Raw genomic sequence first — 21,997 nt, forward strand, 5'->3', positions numbered from 1 at the left:
GTGGACATACGCATTTTTCAAATGAGTATTGTAACTTGTACTCTCTTCTGTTCAGTGTTACCAGTCATGAAGTTGAAGTAAAAGTGCTTCTAATAGTTTCCAATTTTAAAAACAACCAGAAGGGAAAGAGACACGTGTACCCCAATGTTCATCGCAGCACTGTTTATAATAGCCAGGACATGGAAGCAACCTAGATGTCCATCAGCAGATGAATGGATAAGAAAGCTTTGGTACATATACACAATGGAGTATTACTCAGCCATTAAAAAGAATACATTTGAATCAGTTCTAATGAGGTGGATGAAACTGGAGCCTATTATACAGAGTGAAGTAAGCCAGAAGGACAAACACCAATACAGTATAATAACGCATATATATGGAATTTAGAAAGATGGTAACGATAACCCTGTATACGAGACAGCAAAAGAGACACTGATGTATAGAACAGTCTTATGGACTCTGTGGGAGAGGGAGAGGGTGGGAAGATTTGGGAGAATGGCATTGAAACATGTGAAATGTCATGCATGAAACAAGATGCCAGTCCAGGTTCAATGCACGATGCTGGATGCTTGGGGTTGGTGCACTGGGACGACCCAGAGGGATGGTATGGGGAGGGAGGAAGGAGGAGGGTTCAGGATGGGGAACACATGTAAAAAAAAAAAAAAAAAAGAAAGGCCTCTACCCACCCCTTCTCTCACATGCAGTTCAATATACTGCAAAACAGTGACCACAACAACCAAGGCAGAACCAAGATGATGGTTTAGCTCATAGTTTCCACACCTCGCTGCTCTTCTCACACACAAGTATAGGGTCAGTGATTACCAGGACATGAGGGGGGGTCTACGGGAAACTGGCTCCTGAACTGATGAACACAGAACTTTTGTTTAAGTCATATTGAGCACCATAATATTTTAACTAAAATAAAATTCATAGTACTGAAGTAAAAAAAAATAAATAAAAACAACATACAATTTTAAATACAAATTTACCTTGCAAATTTGTAGGTGCTCACTGAATTAAATTTTGGTGAGAGGGAGAAAATGCAACAAAATCAGCTGCATATAATAACAGATATTTGTAATTTTATAATGTGCAGTATTTTCCCCATAGTTACTGGAGATATAACGCCATCATATGAAGAATATACAAGCAGTTGGAGAAAGCAAAGAAGTTTGTACAATTGGATATAATTGCTATGGTAGGAACAAGTACAAAGAGTACTTCCTGGAATTTAAATTGAGGTTTAAAAAATGATTAAAAGTTATATAGTTATTGGGACTTCCCTGGTGGTCCAGTGGCCAAGACTCTGTACTCCCAATGCAGGGGGCTCAGGTTCAATTCCTGGTCAGAGAACTAAGATCCCTCATACCATACAGCACAGCCAATAATAATAATAATAATATGAGAACTATCTAACTTTTTAAAAATAATCTATATTTAAAAAAATAAAAGAAAATTATGTACTATAAAAAAAATACATTATTTTTAAAAAGTTAGATAGTTCTCATATCAGGACACCAGAATTTTCAAAGACCTTACTGTTTGATATATTTGAGGAGTAAGAAAAGAATTCCATGTGACTGGAATACAGTTTATGAGGAGTCCTTTCTGAGGATCTGTATTTACTGGTGAGGAAGTCTATCAGCTCCTTTGCTCATTTCCTTTCCTTCCAATACCTGATAATCACTCAGTTCTGGTAAAAGTTTTATCACTACCTCCTTGAGCCTCCAACATTTCCTCTCTCCTTTTCACCTGATATCCTTGTTCTTTTTGTCATTGAGCAAATAGGAGAAATCAGATAAGAACCTTTTAGATTTCTGCCCTCCTACCTCAAGGCGAATTACCAAGTCAGTTAACCTACCTACATACTCAACCACTTGTATCTGTCCTTTTTCCTGTTAAAAAAAGAAAGGATCATGTGCCTAAAACCAATTCCTCTACCTAATGACCTGGATTTCAGCCCTTTATGCATACTCCTGGATATACATTTTCCAACTGGCTTCCCTCTTTCTCTCTGTTATAGATGATTTTTTTTTCTTCTCTACTGTACTGCTCACATCAAAATATAAAGTTATATAATGGTTCCCACCTCAAAAAAGAACCTCTTCTGACTCCACAATCCAATCTACCTAGTAAGTCCTCCCCTTGTCTGCTCCCATTTACAGACATACACAGACATTTTCTCAAGAATGTGTTTTAAGATGCACAAACACATAATCATTTGTTTGTTATTGCACTTTATTGTCTCGCTCATTTTTTTTCCAAAATATTTATTTCAGATTTATTGGTAATTTCTGAGCCTAACCAATGAAACACCTGTCATTTAAACATTTTTAAATACTTCTAAAATTTAATGTATTTATTTTAATTGGAGGCTTATTACTTTACAATATTGTGGTGGTTTTTGCCATATATTGACATGAATCAGCCATGGGTGTACATATTGCTCTCTCCCTTTTTGACTCTCCCACTCATTTTAAAAGTCTCCACAAATAAGCTTTGCTCTCATTATTCTGTGAAGATTCTCTTTTCAAAGCTATTAATGGATTCCATGTTGCCAAGTTCAATGGTCTTCATTTTCCAGTCCTTAATAATCTCTTCAGCTTTTGCTACATTTGATCACTACCTCCTTGTTTTCTTTATCAGCATCAAAGATATCATTTTCTTTTTTTCCCCCTTTCTCAATAAATACTGCTTTTTAGTCTCTTTTTCTGGTTCTTCCTCATTTTTCCAACCTCCAAATAATGGAGTGGCCCAGGACTGGGTCTTCAGCTAGAATCTGTATTTACCTACTCATTCAGAATTCAAGTGCTTGACATCACTTCCATTTTTATGATCTTAGTCCAAGCCACCATCACCTCTCACCTGATCTAGTACTCTTGACCTTTTTCTTTTTACTACATCCACAATGGCCTTCTTCTATTTCAGCATGTGCTTATTTCCAGGCATTAACTCTCTGCGCCTAAAATATTCTGACCTTGGTGGCTGGATGTCACTTCTTCCACATCTCCGATCAAAACTACCATGTTAGAGAGATCATGATATAAAATATTGATTTTATAAATATTTTAAATATCATGATTTTCTAAAATCATGATTTTCTCCCCTGCCCTTATTCTCCTTTATTTCCTTTCCAGCAATTGTCATGTCTTAAAGTAATTATTTGTTTGTTATTTTCCATCTAAATTCACTAGATTGCAAAGCACCAAAAGAGCAGTCTTGGTTTTGTTTTATGCTGGTGATTAGAATTCTGCCTTGAACAGAGTTTCCACTGAAAATTTCTTATTAAATTATCATTTAAGTCTCAAAAAATGGGCTCTAGGGGAGGGGAAGATAATTTGGTACTCCAAAAGAGGTGGAGGAAAAACAGAAAATAAAACAGAATGAAATAGCCTTTTGCATGCAGTTGAGTTTAATATTTGGGGTTTCTAATAAGGTATTCAAAATTTTATAGTCTTTAGAAATTATTTTGGCTTTACCTGTTTTTCTTTTGCCAACCGAGTTTGTCCTCAAATACAGCAGGGATGGTAAATGGGACTTTCTATGTTTGAAAACACATCCCTGATGGTAAAGTGTTTTAGGCATAAGGTGTAACATCTTCAATATTTGTTTCCTTAACTCCACGTCATTCCCGCACCTAAACACACATAATCTCACTCTTCTGACCGACACACATATAGTTATTTAAAGATGTTCTGAATCACCTGATGACAAGATTTATGCATTCATGTTAAGTCTCCTGAATCTTTACCTTCACCAGACAAGCACCACTTTGCTTATATTATAGGAAAGGGTCAGCTGCATAACTTCATGTGTTTTTAAAAAAGTCAAATAAGTAATATTTCAGACCTTACATTTAAAAATTTAATTTGGAGTGAGCAAACTCTGTATAACAACTAAACTCATTTTTTAAGGCTTAAACAGGGTTGCTGCTGCTGCTGCTGCTAAGTCGCTTCAGTCGTGTCCGACTCTGTGCGACCCCATAGACGGCAGCCCACCAGGCTCCCCCATCCCTGGGATTCTCCAGGCAAGAACACTGGAGTGGGTTGCCATTTCCTTCTCCAATGCATGAAAGTGAAAAGTGAAAGTGAAGTCGCTCAGTCGCGTCCAACTCCTAGCAACTCCATGGACTGCAGTCTACCAGGCTCCTCCATCCATGGGATTTGCCAGGCAAGAGTACTGGAGTGGGGTGCCATTGCCTTCTCCAAAACAGGGTTGCTACTAACGTGCAAAGCAGGGCAGGAGAGAGTTTAAAAAAGTGATCTAAGAGAGATATCTGTGTTCTGACTGGAGTCCATAGCATATTTAGCTTTTGAATAGAAGTTTGAAAGCTAACAATGATCATCTCCTTACCATCAATCCAGAGAAGAAACTAATACTTTGTACCTTGAATCTGGTCCAAAGTTCACACTTAGGATTTCATGTGCTCAGGAAACATCCTTTAAGATGGGATAATGGGATGGAGAGACAAATGAAAATAGAAATGAGACTCTGAAGTAGTCAGAACATAAATTATTGGGACCAGGTAGTTTTGACTACCTATACTGGTTTCTTTAAAGAATATAATACAAGCAAGTACTATACAAAAAAAGTCTGGAAAACAGAAAGAAATACATTTAAATTCAGCACCATGGCATGCATATTGTTATTCTTTTAACGTAATGAATTCTAAAATTTATTTCCCATGAATTTTAAAAGCATGTGTTAATATCATTTATGTTTTTTCTTATCATGCTATTGTCAGAATAATATATCAAAATGTCTTTCTAGGGATCACCCCTGCCTAATTATTTAGGACCTCTAGTCTCTTCAAATCCCTTCTCATCCTGTTCTGTTTTATGCAGGAAGTGTTTCAAGTGTATATATGAAATAGTCTTCTTGCTTCCATTTAGATTCTATCATTTTCTTCCTTGGCAGTATTGGCTCGTAATTTTGATTCCATCTGAGAATGCCTATGCCACCACTGTTTTCATTCCCATGACTTTTGATAGCCTGCCTTAGGCACTAACAAAGCTGAGATGCTGCTGTGATGTCCTCAAAATACATGTCCCAAAGGAACAATCCCCTCTCACAGCTCAGTGTCTATTTCATATTCCAATGAGTACCAACAATAACTCTAGATAGAGATGAAATGTCCTAGTCATCGCCACTGCTGCTACACTCTTCTAAATATTAACACGTCCTGTGCTCCTAATGCCTCAATAAAAGATTTAGTAAATATTCCTCCCTTTTAATAGCAGCTTTCCGTTTAGAGTCAGGCACAAGTTTTCTCAGGATAAAATAACTAATATTTCAAGTGACTTATCCCCTCATGTAAATGAATTCTTGATAGGTTCAATATGGCAGTTCTATTATCATGCATCAGATTTCCGTATTTTAACATATAGAATAGAATTTCAAATTTTGGTCTTTGCTAAATAAATTTATCATCATAGAATATTATACTGACTGTTTTTACTTAGCATTACATAATTAGCATCTTTTAAGAATCTCTATTTTAATGTACTGTTCATAATTTTAATAGTTTAGTATCTGTGTTTGAGAGAATTCAGGGCAAAAATAGGAGTATCTGACCCAAATAATCCTTTCTTCTGATGTGCTAACATTATTTTGTGGGTATGGTAGAGGAAAAAAATAAAATAATACATGGTTTGGCATTACTATTCCATAATGGAGTTAAATGATGTGGTAGCACAGCTAGAAACATGAGCCAGAATCTTTCCTCATCTTGGTATTAGATCAGAACCTGATGTTCTAAGTTTCTGAGTCATGACTTTAATTTCTCCATGTACCTATTCCTTCAAGTACAATAACATGTTGTTTCAGTAGATCTTATGCATGACCTCCTTGTACAGCTTGTTCACTTCAACAAATATTTATTGAACTACATTATGCATCAAGCACTACATTAGATGTTGCAGGTACAAAGGAAGAATAAGATAGGGTCCCTTCATTTGGCTCGTTTTCTCTGGAAACTGTGTATCCACATCCATCTCTCCTATTGACTTTTTTGCAGACAAGGAAAACAATCTAATTGAAAAGGAGAATAAAACCAGAGGAAATCAATTAAATATTCCTTAAGGAAACTCATTTGACTAGAAAAAACAGGAAGATCAAAAAAGATCAATAGCCTAAAATTTTACCTGAGTGCACCATTATTTATCAACAGATGATTTTAAGGTGCCTTTTTATGTATATTTTATAAGAAATCTAAAATGCATGCAATAAATGCTTTCCTTAAAAAATGTTTATTTAAACCAATGGAATAAATATCTTTAGCTTGAAGTAAGAAGAGCCTTTTGAATCCCCAAAGAGAGTTTCTGGAGCTTTCCATTAATCAGGAGAAACATTTAAATCAATATTGATGGAGGTGGGGTCGGGAGGGAAGAGACAAGAGTAAGATCACATTCATAGGACTTGTCTGCACTTTAATAAAGGGAATGTTGAATTTTCCTTTTGAAACAGAAGGAAGTAGGATTTGCATTTTTGACATTGATTCCTCATGCCAATAAATCCTAATGTTTTCTGTTTATGTATGTAAGACTCCTATATAAAACAAAACAAAACAAATAAATAAAGTCAGCAAGGAACTGTTAGATATATGTCATTACAACACTTATATATTCGCCACAGCTAGGAGAATTAATTCTTGTTGAGATCAGCAAAGTCAAACTACACAAACTGTCAACTGCCTGCCTGACAGGCAGAGCCTGTCAACTGCCTAACTCCTCAGGGAACCAATCCCCACCCGCTAGTGAATGTTATCAGGGATTATCAATGTGAACTTGTGCTTTCTTATATCCAGGGGGATCACGAACTGTATAAAGATTTGGAAAGAGAAAAAATGCATTGATGCTTTTCCTAATTTTGTTTCAGATACTCTAACTAGTATTGTTCATAAATCAATGAACAACCTGAATATTAATAACCAGAGATGTTCAAATATACTGGAAAGCAAATGAAAATAGTTATAAATTTTGAATAATTCATCATAATAGAGTTGTAACTTCCCACATAATGATATAGGTACATGTGTTCACAAAATACAATCTAGATGCCTTTAGAAATGCATATTTCTTAAAACATGAATTATAAGAATAATGAGTAAAAACATATTATATTAATATAAAAATAAGATATTTTAATTAGCTCTTTTTGTCTCTTGGGGAAAATGGCTCAGTTATAGAAATCAGAAATTATACTTTTGTTTCTAACATATTGGGAGAATATGGCAGAGCATTTAGGTATGTAGGCAGATGCAAACACACATAATTCAAAATCACACCAAAATTCAAATTGAGAATTAGAGACTAGTAATGGAGAATACAATGTGTGCATGTGTGTTCTTTGTTGTAATTCTTAATTTACGTTGGTTATACCTCAAATTAATATAGCAAATGTTTTTCAGTAGGAGCCATTTAGGTCTCAGAGATAATGGAATGACTACCACATAGTTTTGGCCTGTAAGTATGGCTTCCCCGGTGGCTCAGACACTAAAGAATCTATCTGCAATGTGGGAGACCTGGATTTGATCCCTGGGTTAGCAAGATCCCCTGGAGGAGGGCATGGCATCCCACTCCAGAATCCCCATGGACAGGGGAGCCTGGAGGCCTACAGTCCCTGGGGTTGCAGAGTTGGATATAACTGAGCAACTAAGCACAGCACAGCTTAAATCTAATAATGATACCAGAAAACACATAACCACATACAGTCATCTCTTGGCATCCGGTATCTGAGGGGGATTGGTTTCAGGTATCCCCCCACTCCCAAAGATACCAAAATCTGCCAATGCTAAAATCCTTTATATAAAATGGTATATATTTTCATATGATCTATGCATTCCTCTTGTATACTTTAAAACATCTCTAGACTTATAATACCTAATACAATGTTAATTGTTGCTGGTGAGTGGCAAATCCAAGTTTTGCCTTTTAGAAATTACTGTAATTTTTTTCCAAATATTTTTGATCTATAGTGGGTTAAATCCATGGAGGATGTTGAAAGTGAGGATAGAAAGGGCTAATTACAAAATTAAAAACAAAATGAGCATCATAAAAGAGGTTTTTAATAAAGAATTGTTTTCCAGGGTAAAACGAAATAGATTTCTGTCAGGAACAGTCAGGAAATGCTTCATGGTAAAAGCGAAAAACATAAATTAGTTTATACAGTAGGAAATAGTATTAGACTTAACTTCTATAAGCAAATTATCAGCTTATAATTTGTAAGAAAGCACAGTTTCAAAAAAGCACAGTATGACCATGTAGAAGTATTTTCAAGATGACCAATTCAAAATATTGTCCTTATTAAAGAGAAGAAGGAATACTTCCATTCTCTTACCTCCATCTCTGCCTATTCATGCCCTGACAAGTTCCCATGGGGAGAGAAGACGTTAATCTTATTGATCAGAATGTAAAATGGTTTAATTGCTCCTTGTTAGGATGAAGGGCTCCCCAGGTGGTTCAGCTGTAAAGAAGCTGCCTGCCAATGCAGGTAGATGTGGGTTCAATACCTGGGTCAGGAAGATCCCCTGGGAAAGGAAATGGAAACCCACTCCAGTATCCTTGCTTTGGAAATCCCATGGACAGAGGAGCCTGGTGGATTACAGTCCATGGGTTCTCAAAGAGTCAGACATGACTTAGTAACTACACAAGATGGAAGCTCCTTGTGAGGGCAGGGATCTTTGTAGGTTGAATTTACTGATATGTGTTTAAACCCTAGAACTGTGCCTGGTATATAACAGGTGCTTATAAATATGTATTGAACAAATAAAAAGGCACTGACAATGGCGGCTATGATGCATTTTTAACTCGTTCTCTACATCCATCAGGCTGAGCACTTTTTGAAGGTAGGAACTATTTAATTGACTTTTATAAACATATAGATGCATTGTGAAATGTTTAATATTTTGAAATGACTGGACATCAGAAAAAAAATATTAATGAGTAGCCCCACAAGCTACATGAAAAGGGCAAATGTCTTGGCATTTCAAATAGAATAAATGTAAGTAAACAAGCTATCAAACATTTAAAGGGAGTCAAATAAGTTTTGAACTTTTCGATTTCATCCATCCTTTAACACAAAGGCATTATTAGACCTAAACTACAATGCTTGTATAAATGAATTTCAGTTGAACTAGTTATCTTTGGGAGAAAATAAATATATCCAGCCAGTTGATCTAATTATATAGTAGAAAATAAGAATTTGTCACAAACGTGAAGCTGATCAGGCCAACATATTGCTATTTTGATCAGGGAAAGACTTGAAAGCACAAGTTTCACTTTCATGTGTTTGTTTGGTAACACACCAAGAGGAAAAAAAAAAGAATCTGAACAATACAAAAGGAATTTCACCTTTGCCATCTACAGGATGAAGCAAAAGTTTTCGAAGAATTTCTTTCCCAGATTTGTAGCAAAGATGTCACCGAAAATGTGACCTTTAACAGATGACTATCGACTTCAAACACTCTCCTTTTCTTACTTCCTTCCTAATTCATGTGCCAAAAAGAAAAAGTAATTTCCATTACATTATGAATTGGTCATCCCTTCCCTTACTGCATTTTCTCAGGGTCAACACGATCCTGAGCAGTCATGGTTGCCTACAATAGTTGAGGTCGTAGAAGGACTTGCTCAAATGGAAATAAAACTATCTAAAAATTTATGCCTGAAGTTTGGTATCACTGATTGTTCTGGTAATCAGATAAAATGTGTTAGAAATCTATACAGATTATAAATCAGATTTTAGCCACTAATAGAAATTTTCTAAAACATCCTCTTTAAGCAAATTAATTGCTTGATAAGTGACAAGGATATTTTCCACATTGTTGAAAAGAGAATGTTTCTGCCTCTAAGCAACTTTTAAGCTAAAAGAGATAATTTATCCTGAGGCAAGATCCATTAAAAGCATCTTTATTTTTGTATGTGTGAATTATCATATAAGGGGAATACTTGCAAAGCTACCGCTTTATCATATATGTGTACCTAATTGGTCAGTTGGGCTTCCCAGATGGCTTAGTGAAAGAATCTGCCTGCCACGCAGGAGACTCATGTTTGATCTCTGGGTAAGGAAGATTCCCTGGAGAAGGACATGGCAATCCACTCCAGTGTTCTTGCCTGGGAAATTACATAGACAGAGGAGCCTGACAGGCTACAGTCCATGGCGTTGCAAAAGAATTGGACATGACTTAGCAACTAAACAACAGCAAGTGTGGTGTAATCTTAGGAATTTTGCAAAACGAATGCCTTTGATGCTCAGTGTGAATTAAACATATTTTAGAAATGAAGTGACATGTTGCAGAAAACAGTTTCTCCATAAGCTGCTTACATGCAAGTCTCTTCAAAGAGCTAAGTTTCTCTGATAAAGTTTCAGTCATTACCCCACAAGCAACTAGAAATCTGGAAGCTAGCCAGGTGGTTAGTACTCAACATGTTTAAAGCAAAACCAGTGTTGTAGGCTGGCAGACACTCTGATGTTAATGGCACATTAGATTACGACTGAGACTTTTATTACAAGGACTCCGAAGGTGCAGCCTTTGATAGGTGACATTCTTACTGTGTTTCAGGAGTGGAACCTTTAATCTCCTTCTGAGTTGTTAGGTTTCACAGTTGTATCACCGCGGTCTCAAAGGTTTGTTGGTGAATTCCTGGACGATTACTTTATGTTCTGACTAGAGTGAAGGGTGAATTAAGCAGACTTAATAATAGCAAAGCAGAAGACTTATAATTTCATTTATTTTACATAGCTTTTTAAAATTATTATTAGGAATTCCCTTTCTAAGCATGTATTGTATGAGCATCTAACAATATTCATAGATTCTATTTAAATAACTCAAGAACTGATTTTTCCCCCTTGGGAACTGTATATAATCTTTCATCATAATTTTCCTCTGTGCAATGAAATTCTAGTAAGTATATGTATAAATTATATATCTAGCTTATTTTTACTATCAAAATCAGTTAAAGACAACTCAGCTGTGTTCTTTCTTTCCATTATAGTTTCAAGAGTTTTTGATTTATTTTTTAATATATGTAGGTTTATCAGAAGTATTTTGTAATTGATCAAGTGCTCTTATCCAAAACTGGATATACTACAGTCATTTGGTACTTGATAATCTTTTACTTGCTAATCATTAAAAATAATACATGTCATCATGGTAGGAACAGTAAAAACAATAAAAAGGCATGGAAGCCTACTAAGATGAAAATTGATTGGGTATATACCATTCACTTTGAAAAATCATCTAGTCTACTATATTATAAAAATATATAAATTTGTGAATTATGTACCTATGAAATATGTACATATATATATATATATATGAATTCTAAACAACATATGAAAAAGGTATATTTAAATAGGGTCATTTTAAATAGAAAGTGATATAAGCTCATCCTACTCTTGGAGGAGATAATCAAGAGGACATGTCTGCTGGTTGACCCATGAGTGCACCAAATCAGAGACTCCTCATCCCTACCCATTCTTTGGATGTGTGTTCTATATTCCTTTTGTTAGAAGCCACCCAAGGATACAGCCTTGGGATCATAAAGTGGTTTGGAGATCATTTTGTTTTACTCTGATAATATGTTCCTACAAAAGTGCTTCATCTTTGAGATTTATGGAAAAGACTCTGATAAGTGTCTAAAAATTAAGATCACATGGAAGAGGCAACAATGGACATTTCAATTGCTCCCCGAAGGTTACCTACAATATGTCATGGGAAGTAATCCAAGATCTTTCCCTCTTTTCCCTCCCTGAGCAAGAAAGCAGGCCCATTTCATTGATGACATAGTGCTAACACATGAAGACCTGCCTCTGCTGCAGATCAGTTTGCAACTTTGTGGGTGAGGAACTCCCAGAAAATTCAAGGTCCAGGCACAGCCAGAAGTTTGGGGAGTTATTTAGATGGCTAATACATGCTCTGTTCTGGAATCTGGAATTGAGAAGATGCAATTCTATTCAGCCCTTACAAATGTGAAAGAGATACAAGACTTTGTAATGATTTTGGGGGTTTTGAAAGATCTTTATTTCCTACTTGGCATTCCTTATACCACCTGGTAAAGAAAGGGCATATATGGGACTAGGAATCAAAACAAGTTGCCTCTAAGAAGGCAAAACTACTAGTGAAAGTGAAAGTCGCTCAGTTGTGTCTGACTCTCTGCGATCCCAACGACTGTAAAATGCCAAGTTTCTCTGTCCATGGAGTTCTCCAAGCAAGAATACTGGAGTGCATAGCCTATCCCTTTCTTCAGGGAATCTTCCTGACCTAGCGATCGAACCAGGGTCTCCTGCATTGCAGGTGGATTCTTTACCAGCTGAGCTCTGAGCATCTCCTGCACAGGACTACCATCTGAATTTGATGCGTCTGTGACTCCAGATGGTATGGGTTGTACACTATGACAGAGAAAACAGGAGAGAGTACTCCTAAGACTTTGGTCTCAGCTCTGGTAGGGCACAACATCCCAATATATTCCTATAGAGCAACAGTTTCTGTCAGTGGACACTGCATTTATCCACAGATCCTCTCACAAAGGGAGAGCCTAGCCTGGTAAGAACTTCCCTACCTGTCAAGGGATGGTGGGTTGAGAATATGTTCTGTGGACTGACCTGTGTCATGGCTTAAACTCCCTCTTTGACTAAGTGGCCCACTTGCTGCACAGGAGTACTTTGTCCACCAGCCCTCAGTCTCTAAAACTGCAGGCGCCTCCAGGCTCTGAAGAGTATGCATATCCTCCAAGCACCCCACCCCTATTCCTGTGGCAGTCCCTGTGGCCTGCAGACATGGAGCAGGGGAAATTCCTGTTGATGCCTGGTATATAGATGCCTGGGAAAAAAAGGAATCGCCACAGCCAGTGGGTTGAACTCAGTGGTTTGGCTGGTAATCACTCATAAGCCCTGGCTGTTAATCCTCTGTACTGACAGTTGAGCTATTCTAAAAGGGTTAACCCTATGGTTTAGACAATGGAAAGCAGATGGGTGGAAGATCATTAGTAAGTCCTCTATTACTACTACTACTACTAAGTCGCTTCAGTCGTGTCCGACTCTGTGCGACCCCATAGACGGCAGCCCACCAGGCTCCCCGTCTCTGGGATTCTCCAGGCAAGAACACTGGAGAGGGTTGCCATTTCCTTCTCCAATGCATGAAAATGGAAAGTGAAAGTGAAGTCGCTCAGTCATGTCCAACTCTTAGCGACCCCATGGACTGCAGCCTACCAGGCTCCTCCACCCATGGGATTTTCCGGGCAACAGTACTGGAGTGGGGTGCCATTGCCTTCTCCCAATAAGTCCTCTGGGGTCAAGAAATTTGGGTTCACCTGAAAAAGCCTGAGGCAGCCCTCACTGTCTTCCACTTTTCCACTTATAAAGCATTGATGTCCCCTGGCAATCAGGAAGCCTAGTGACTGACACATGGGTACAGCAGATTGAGCGCACTTGAGGAGTGTCCACTGTAGTGCCTCCAGAGGGTTGTGTATTGCCAAGGATGCCAGATTACTCTTAAGACACAGTTTCTTGGTTAATGCAGTAACAGCATGCCCTGTGTGTTCTAAACACCACCCAAGATAACTGCCAAAGGAGTCTAATGACATTCACTGGAGTCCCCCACTGATGAGGGATTGGCAAATTGAATATATTGGCCTCTTTCCTCTGAGTGAGTGTTCTAAATAGGCCCTGGTGTGCATGGACACTGTATCTAGCTTAACCCAAAGTTTCCCTTATTGCCACACAGACCTTGCTGCACCATTAGAAGACTAGAAGAGCTGAGTATCATGTATAGAAAGCCTTATCAAATAGACAGTAATCTGGGGTCAGAGTTCCAAGGTCATAATATGCAAAACTGGGCAGAAGAATAGGATGTGAAAGTTCCATTTCCTCTATAGTTTGCAAGCAGAAGGGTTAATGGAAAGGAAGGTAGAATATTAAAGCAGTAGATTAAATTACTAACAAGTAAAACCACTCTGGCTGGGTGAACTAATGTACTGCTCCAGGCTTTAACACCTTTGAATGGTCAACCAGTGGGACTTGTTGCCTCGCATACCAGACTGGAGACCCAGGCCAAAATATCCAAAGCTACAAATGTATAGAAATCATGCACATACACACAAAAAACAGCCTCTGCCCTGACTCTTATCATGGATCAATGCATTATGCTGTTGAGACCACCAAGCCCCATCATGCCTGAGAAATTTATGAGATGTCACATCAGGGCAGTAAGTTACATCGTACCCCTGAGTGAAAACAACTCAGTATTTAGTGCTGTAAGCCAGACCTCTTAAAATACATTATACTGGAAATGGAACACGTGTTATTGAAAGAGGGGAGAAATGAGAGACCTGGTCTGGTGTATTCCACCCCCAGTATATCATCTCACACCAACAGCATGGTCTCCACCGGCCGGCATGCACAACATGCCAACCAGGCCCAGTTCCTAAAGCCGCCAACCTCCTTCTCGTCCAGGCCAGGTGGACACATTCTCTTTTCCACTGGAACAATCATTTGGACACTGTCTTTGTCTCCTCCATTGGCCTAGCGGACATTTACAGCACACATAGAAACTTTTACTAAATTCCTTCAGTAAGCCTCAAGTGATAGCCAACAAAGCCTGTCTACACTGAACACTGAAATATCTCTAATAGAAAAGCTTTCCTCCAAAGTGAAACAGCCTTGCACATTATTACTACCTTACAAGGAGGCACACCCACCATTATCCAAAGAGAACGTTGTGTGTTCATGTCTAATCAGTTGGCCCTTGTGTCATCTTTATTAAATCACATAAAAACACAAGTAAATGCCTTGAGTGATCTGACCACTACCTTAGTAAATCAGTGGTTTGGGTCATGGGGCTCTTGGTTAAAACAAAGTTACTTCTTTTGAAAATCATTATCTGAATGTGTTTTCTCTTACATGTGTCTATACACTTGCTGTGGCATCTGTCTCCAAAATAGCAAGATACACCCCAAGCTGAGCCACCTCCATGCTAGTTAAACCCCAGGCTGACAGTTCAGGGCATGCTGCATGCCAGAGGCCCATATAAAATCGTAAAAGTCGGTCAAGAAGGGGTAAAATGTTGGAGGAGGTTATCAAGAGGACATGCCTGCCAGTTGCCTCTCAAGCTGGAGCCAGACAATCAGACTCCTCATCCTCACTCCTGGCCTTAGAGTGTGCATTCACTTTTCTTTCCCACACTAGAAGCTGCCCAAGATGCAGCCTTGAGAGTATTATGATGTCGATGCCATTTGAGTGAGATTTGTGACATTTGTGCACATGCATGCAAGTGCTTAGTTGCTCAGTCGTGTCCAACTCTTTGTGACTCTGTGAACTATAACCCGTCAGGCTCCTCTATCCATGGAATTTTCCAGGCACGTATACTGGAGTGCATTGCCATTTCCTACTCCAGGGGATCTTCCCAACTCAGGGATAAAACCCTTGTCTCCTGGGACTCCTGCATTGGCAGGCAGATTCTTCACCACTGAGCCACCTGGAAAGCCCAGTAAAGTCTTCTATGTAAACTTTTAAGATATTAGCAGGTGGGTGTGGAGATCTCTTTGTCTTATGGTTGCCCAAGATAAGCCTTGTAAGTAAGTTCCCTTGCTTATTAAAACTGCCACCTACCAATATGGAGTGATCTGCCTCTTTCTTCAGTCTCTCTTAGCCCTCTGTGTATGAGGGCCAATTTCAAAACCAACAGTTACATTGATATAGAAGCATCATTTTGGGGAAAAATTATAAGTAAAGAAAACTAAGGATGTGAATTGATTTTCCCAAAGTGATAGGCAACTCAAGATTAATAGACCCAGGCCTTTAGCCATGTCATGTAGATGCTTATTGAAGAATGACTGTATGCCTAACACCGTACTTTGCATGCACACTTGAGGGAAACTTTCCATCAAGTATGAATCACTCTGCTGAGTCAGCATGCTGTTGTGGTTTAAGTATCATTCTAAATGCAAAATAGGTACCAATCTGTGTCTGGTAAACAGTAGTGTAAGCATAAGTCCCAGTTTGTGCTGACAGTTCTTGGATAATAAGTCAGAATTCTTGACAAATACATACATCAGTCCAGAGTTCTTGGCCGACACCAGTTGTCCCCTCTACTTAATGCCCTCTCCTTCTCTCTTCATATTAGTAGCTTGAGTTTTGTCTCCCCCAATTTACTTCTAATTCGTTCCTAAACCCAAGCTAATTTGCATTCTTCCCTCACTTCTCCACTAAATCTGCTATTCCCAAGGTCACCAATGACCTCCTTTTTGCTAAAACTGATGGACACGTCAGTTTATTATTTTCCCCTCACATTAACTAGTACTATGCTCGCACTATTGCCTCCTCCTACCTGCATGAAATATTTCTTTCTCTTAACTCCTTTTGTCTTACTTTTCTCTTAGATTTTTTTTTGTCTCATTCTTTGAGCTATTTATTTCATTCTGCCTTTCCTAAGTGTTGATATTTTTTAAAGACCATTCCTTAATTCTTTTCTGCTTAAAAAAGGCTCCTCTCACATCACTGTGATATTTCACCAATTTTCACAGGTTTATTTATCTTCTTATGATTCCCAGGACAGCTCTTTCTCATGAACTTCAGTTCACTTGAACAATGCACATTCTTTTGATCCTTCTTGCCCAAATTCATCTCCTTCTCTTCCATATGCCAGAAGTCACATGCCACAGAGGTTCAGGCCATATTATCAATTTCCTCAATAACCCTTAACATACACTTGACTGACATCTCTGTTTTAAAGTTGTCTACTTTCATTTCATTAACAGAGAATCAAACAAGACTTTCCCCCCCTAAAATATAAACATATATTGTTCACTCTTTTAATAAAGCTGAGACTCTGCTGACTTCCTCCTCCATATGAATAACAACACAAAGTTCATACAAGGTGTGATATTTCCTCCGTTCCTCACCAACTTCTCCAGTTTCACCTTTTCCCTGACCCCTTGTTTCCAGCCTCTGTCACTGAACTGTATGATGTACTGGCAGAAGACGAGCAGACTCCTTAGTTGGGAAACCATCTCTAGCAATTATTTATCAGGATAATCACAGCTTCTTAGACTCATGGCTACAGACTAGATTTGCTCATATTATACTGCCCACTCCTGTTGCTTCTAGCAATCAGCTTTCAGGTTCTTTCATGCTGAAAAGTGTGAGATAGTCTTCTGCCAACATGTTGCATAGCTAAGTAATACAAAGGTCTGAACACTTAGGAGATGCTTGGAGCTATCTGAAAAGAATCTATGATTGAAAGAACTGTCTTGAGGGTTACATTGTTCTGTTTTATACATTTTCATAATTTCCTTATTTTGCTACAATATTTGATGTTTTCTATTAAAATCTTCACATTTACCAAAACATAAAAAAGGCATTACTGTGCAAATTATCATGTGTAGAATGCTGTGCCTTCTGTTATAGAATTTATCTGAATTCACGTTATAGGGTTTCAGGGTCAGCAGTTACAAAGGTGTTGCTGAAAGGACAGTTCTAATTGTGCCAGAAAACCTAGGCAGCATAGGCATTGCTTTGTACCATATTTAAATTTGTATCATATACCATCCTCAAATTGTTAAAACTTTTTATATTCAATAATCAATATAGTATCCAGCAGAATAATAAATCATAGAATTATTTATGATTACAATTAAAGTGTACTTTTCATTTACAAAAGGAAAGAATAGGTTACTGGAGAGGGGATGTGATTTAATGAAAATGCAATTGCACAAGCAGCAGAGGTTCCCAAGTAAGATAATAAGTGTGAGAGCATTTGGAAAAAAAAGTGTTATGCAAATGACATTAATGTTAAAAATATAAAATGTTCATTTCTAGCAGACCTCATGCATTCTGCGATTATCAGAATAACATTCAAAAATTATTCAAAACAGGCAGTAATATATGGTACCGTAGAAAACTCTAAGTCCCAGGCTTCAACTTCAAACTTAAAACTTATTGCTTTTGTGGTCTTAAAAGTTGACCCTTAACATCCTTTCTACACACTATCTTTTTAACTTTGTGTTTATATAGTGGTATTCTGCTGATGTTCTTGTCTTTTTCCTTTAGGAAATGTTCCACAGTAACGATGTTATTAAACTCGATGTGTTCCAAAACAGTTGTCAGAGACCGTGGCAAACTTTGATTCAATCTCAGTGGAATGACTGCAAGGTAATTGTCCCAAAATCATCACTTTCTGTATGTCTCAATAAAACCGGCCTTGAAAACATGAAAACTGCTTTCTTGGAAGCCTGTGAGGGAAGGAACATGACTACATTTCCTATAAAATGCCAAATTACACAGAAATTTCAGAGAGCAGGTAAAAGTCTAAAGAAGTTAATATAAGAAGGCTTATATCCCTTTTCTTTCCTTTTCCTCTTCCCTCTCTCCTTCTTTTCCTTCCTTCCACACTTGAGCATGTTTCATAGAAGTATTTTTTAATGGACATTAATATTATTACCTATTTGTATTTATTTCAGACCTTTCTCAAATGAAGTTCAAGAATTTCCATAAAAATAATTTTATTAATAGTTAGAACACCCTTATGTAGAAAGCAGTGGGGAAAATGTTACTTAATCTCTTACAAAGTGAAAAAAATAAAGTATAAATGCTTCAGGTGAGGTGCAGTTAAAACAGTGGGAGATCCAGATGTACAACACGGTCCTGTACTTCTTTCCCCCTTATTTTGTTTTAATAACAGGATTTCAGTTCTCCTCCCTTTCTTCATTGATTAAAAGATTTTCTCCTTGTCTCTCCAAGTAGAACATGTGTTACTGGAGGTCAAACGATTCAAAAGAAGCTCTTTCACTATATTTCTAGGGCCTAGACTCATGTCCATAGCAGTTAACGTATATTAAACTGAATTAAATTAAGCTATCACTTTCAATTTTAAAGGTGCATGTATTTTTTTAATTCCAACATTACAAAAGGGTTATATGGTAAAAACTAGGTCTTTCTCCTCTCCAGATACACCTTCCCTGACCCAGAGGCAAAAACCAACAACATTTCCTTGTCATGTGTATGTTTCCAGATACTTTCATGCATATTAAAGAGTGTGTGTGTCTTAGCCTTTATATTCATTTTGAACACGTGAGAGAGCAAATAAATACAACATACTAGATATTTTTAACTTAGAAATATATATTGGATAACTCATTTGTGAACTTTACATTTGGAAATAACTTTAAATTTGTATTTTAAAAAAGTAGCAAGAGGGACTACCCTGGCAGTCCAGTGGTTAAGACTTTGTGCTCCCAATGCAGGGGGATTCAATCCCTGGTCAGGGAATTGAGATCCCACATGTCATGCAGTACAATGAAAAAAAATTTTTAAAGGGTAGCCATAAAATTAAAAGACGCTGACTCCTTGGAAGAAAAGCTATGACAAACTTAAACAGTGTATTAAAAACCAAAGACATCACTTTGCCAAGAAACGTCCATATAGTTAAAGCTCTCATTTTTCCAGTGTTCATGTATGGATGTGAGAGGTGGACTATAATGAAGGCTGAGTGCCAAAGAATTGATGCTTTTGAATTGTGCTGTTGGAAAAGACTCCTGAGTCACTTGGACTGCAAGATCAAACCAATCAATCCTACTGGAAATCAACCCCAAATATTCATTGGAAGGACTGATGCTAAAGCTGAAGCTTCAATCCTTTGGCCACCTGATGTGAAGAACCAACTCACTGAGAAAGACTGATGCTAGGAAAGGTTGAGGGCAGGAGGAGAAGGTGGTGACAGAGGATGAGATGGTTGGATGGCATCACCGACTCAGTGGACATGAATTTGAGCAAACTCTGGGGGATACTGAAGGACAGGGAAGGCGGGAGTGCTGCAGTCCAGCACTCCATGAGTCATGTTCAACTCATGTGCAAAGAGTTGAACATGACTTAATGACTGAACAACAACAACAATGCAGGAATAAAAATAATATAAAGAACATCAAAATACTCTTAGTTCAGTTCAGTTCAGTTCAGTCGCTCAGTCACGTCCAACTCTTTGCAATCCCATGAATTGCAGCATGCCAGGCCTCCCTGTCCATCACCAACTCCCGGAGTTCACTAAAACTCATGTCCATCGAGTCAGTGATGCCATCCAGCCATCTCATCCTCTGTCGTCCCCTTCTCCTCCTGCCCCCAATCCTTCCAAGCATCAGGGTCTTTTCCAATGAGTCAACTCTTCGCATGAGGTGGCCAAAGTAATGCAGTTTCAGCTTTAGCATCACTCTTTCCAAAGAACACCCAGGACGGATCTCCTTTAGAATGGACTGGTTGGATCTCCTTGTAGTCCAAGGGACTCTCAAGAGTCTTCTCCAACACCACAGTTCAAAAGCATCAGTTCTTCGGCGCTCAGCTTTCTTCACAGTCCAACTCTCACATCCATACATGACCACTGGAAAAACCATAGCCTTGACTAGATGGACCTTTGTTGGCAAAGTAATGTCTCTGCTTTTGAATATGCTATCTAGGTTGGTCATAACTTTCCTTCCAAGGAGTAAGTGTCTTTTAATTTCATGGCTGCAATCACCATCTGTAGTAATTTTGGAGCCCCCCAAAATAAAGTCTGACATTGTTTCCACTGTTTCCCCATCTATTTCCCATGAAGTGATGGGACCAGATGCCATGATCTTCGTTTTCTGAATGTTGAGCTTTAAGCCAACTTTTCCACTCTCCTCTTAACCTGGATTCAAATATTACTAACATTTTACCCTGATTATTATTTGATTAATCTCTCCTTCTGTTTATCCCTCTCTTTCTTTCTCTCTCTCATCATGTGGACATTCCACATACCATGGCCTTTTACTCCTAAATATGTTGATCTTTAATTCCTAAGAAGAATGATATTCTCTTACATAACCACACTAAAATTCTCCAGTTAAGAAAATTTAATACTAATGTGGTTTCCCAAGTGGCACTAGTGGTAAAGAAACTGCCAGCCAGTGCTAGAGATGTAAGGGACAAGGGTTCAGTCCTTGGGTTGTCAAGATCCCCTGGAGGAGGGCATGGCAACCCATTCCAGTATTCTTTCTTGGAGGATTCCATGGACATAGGAGCCTGGTGGGCTGCAGTCCATGGTGTTACAAAGAGTCAGACACAACTGAAGTGACTTAGCACACAGCACAATACTGATATAATACTTTAAATAATAAGTGTCCACATTACAAAAGTATTTGGACCAAAAAATATTCATTAGTCTAGGATGGGGGACTGCATTTAAATATTGTATCTCTTCAGCCTGCCTTACTCTGAATCATGTCAGTACCTTTCTGATTGTCATGACATTGGTAGTTTTGAGAAATAAAAACCTCAATGTCTCTTAGTTATTGGAATGTTTCTCATTTTGGATTTGTCTGATGTTTCCTGATTAGCTTTAGATTGATGATCCCAGGCAAAAATAATACATAGGTAAATTCGTTCATTTCTGGGAATCAAATCTGGGGATGCCTAATATCCACCTGTCTTTCACTGGTGATGTTAATTTTGAAAATTAAAACAACAGTCAAGGTGTTGCCTGATTTTCCACTGTAATCATTCTTTTTGTTCTTCCTTTCAACTGAGAAACAGTCTCTATGAGCCATTTTACAGCTATTCAGATATTCTCCTTCACATCAAACCCCCCCACCCCAGATATAGCACCTAACTGTGATTTATTCAATCCAATTGTTACTATTTTGAAAGCAAAATGACAATTTTGCAACTTCCACTCTTTCCATTTCCTAGTTGGTCCTCCGAATATAATGTAAATAAAGGCTATACCTCTTCCCCTATTTATTTATTATCTATTTATTATTGATATGGACTCATAAATTCTTACTTCATTAAATAGCTTATAATTATTACTGTGCTTAGTTACATTGGTCCTCATAGTAACCAGACTGAGTCAAGATTTGACTCGTGAAAGTCTAGGAAGACCATCCCTTACCTCCTCTAGGCCAGAACTATCCTTCCCAAGAGGAAGAGGCAGTGAAAAGCAGCCATGAATCTTCAGTGGCAGTTGAGCCAGGGCTGGTCTCAGATCCTAGACTAG

At 38.0% G+C, this 21,997-nt stretch overlaps 1 protein-coding gene and 1 non-coding gene across 4 annotated transcripts in view; one reads left to right on the forward strand and one right to left on the reverse strand.

Annotated features, from left to right (window-relative positions):
• Positions 1 to 21,997, reverse strand: part of MGAT4C (MGAT4 family member C) — a 419,059-nt gene that overhangs the window by 254,264 nt on the left and 142,798 nt on the right. The gene's annotated exons all lie outside the window — the stretch shown is intronic.
• On the forward strand, positions 1,281 to 1,353 carry TRNAG-CCC (transfer RNA glycine (anticodon CCC)). The gene has a single exon. It is a non-coding gene; the product is annotated as a tRNA-Gly (tRNA).

This window comes from Bos javanicus, chromosome 5, assembly GCF_032452875.1.
Source record: "Bos javanicus breed banteng chromosome 5, ARS-OSU_banteng_1.0, whole genome shotgun sequence".
NCBI lineage: Eukaryota > Metazoa > Chordata > Mammalia > Artiodactyla > Bovidae > Bos > Bos javanicus.